Genomic DNA, 567 nt, shown 5'->3' with positions numbered 1-567 from the left:
GAAGGTGTAATACGGTTTCCTTGGTCGTTGGCAATAATTTCAACGTGACCATTCTTGTAAACACCGACACAAGAGTAAGTGGTACCAAGATCAATCCCTATAACTGATCCCAACTTGGTGGCCTCTTCTTTTGCAGTTGAAAACGCAAATAAACATCCTGAAACGTAAAAAAGAAAACTCCAACCGCTCAATACACCAACAAAATCAAAACAGTAATCTCTCCCAATTCCAATTTCACAAAGATACTACTAACAAACCACAACCTAATCTCGTCATCCACGAAACGAATCTCTAAGGAAACATCTTTAAACTAACTCTGTCAACGAGATCTAACCTTAAGATCGCAAAATTGCAATTCAACATTGTAAAACAAGCACAATCAAATCCAGTAATACGATCACGGGACAATGCAGAGGAGATTTTTACGAATTACACAGACTAAAGAGATCTAAATCGAAGAACAAGACAATTAGAAGATCAGAAATCACTCACCTAAGAAGATGATCGCCAGCACAGCAGTGCCGTTTGCTCCGAACGAGCGAGCCATATCGAAAACTTTAAGCTTTT

The 567-nt window shown here is 38.8% G+C and overlaps 1 long non-coding RNA gene across 1 annotated transcript; it reads right to left on the bottom strand.

Annotated features, from left to right (window-relative positions):
* Nucleotides 1-54: 54 nt before the first annotated feature.
* Nucleotides 55-567, bottom strand: LOC109131798. The gene is made up of 2 exons (XR_002037254.1): nucleotides 493-567; nucleotides 55-157 (listed from the first exon to the last, which is right to left on the bottom strand). It is a non-coding gene; the product is annotated as an uncharacterized LOC109131798 (long non-coding RNA).

The sequence above is a fragment of the Camelina sativa genome, unplaced genomic scaffold, assembly GCF_000633955.1.
Source record: "Camelina sativa cultivar DH55 unplaced genomic scaffold, Cs unpScaffold05364, whole genome shotgun sequence".
Taxonomy (NCBI): domain Eukaryota; kingdom Viridiplantae; phylum Streptophyta; class Magnoliopsida; order Brassicales; family Brassicaceae; genus Camelina; species Camelina sativa.
Note: the sequence above shows the minus strand (reverse complement) of the source record. Positions and strands in the feature narration are given on the sequence as shown.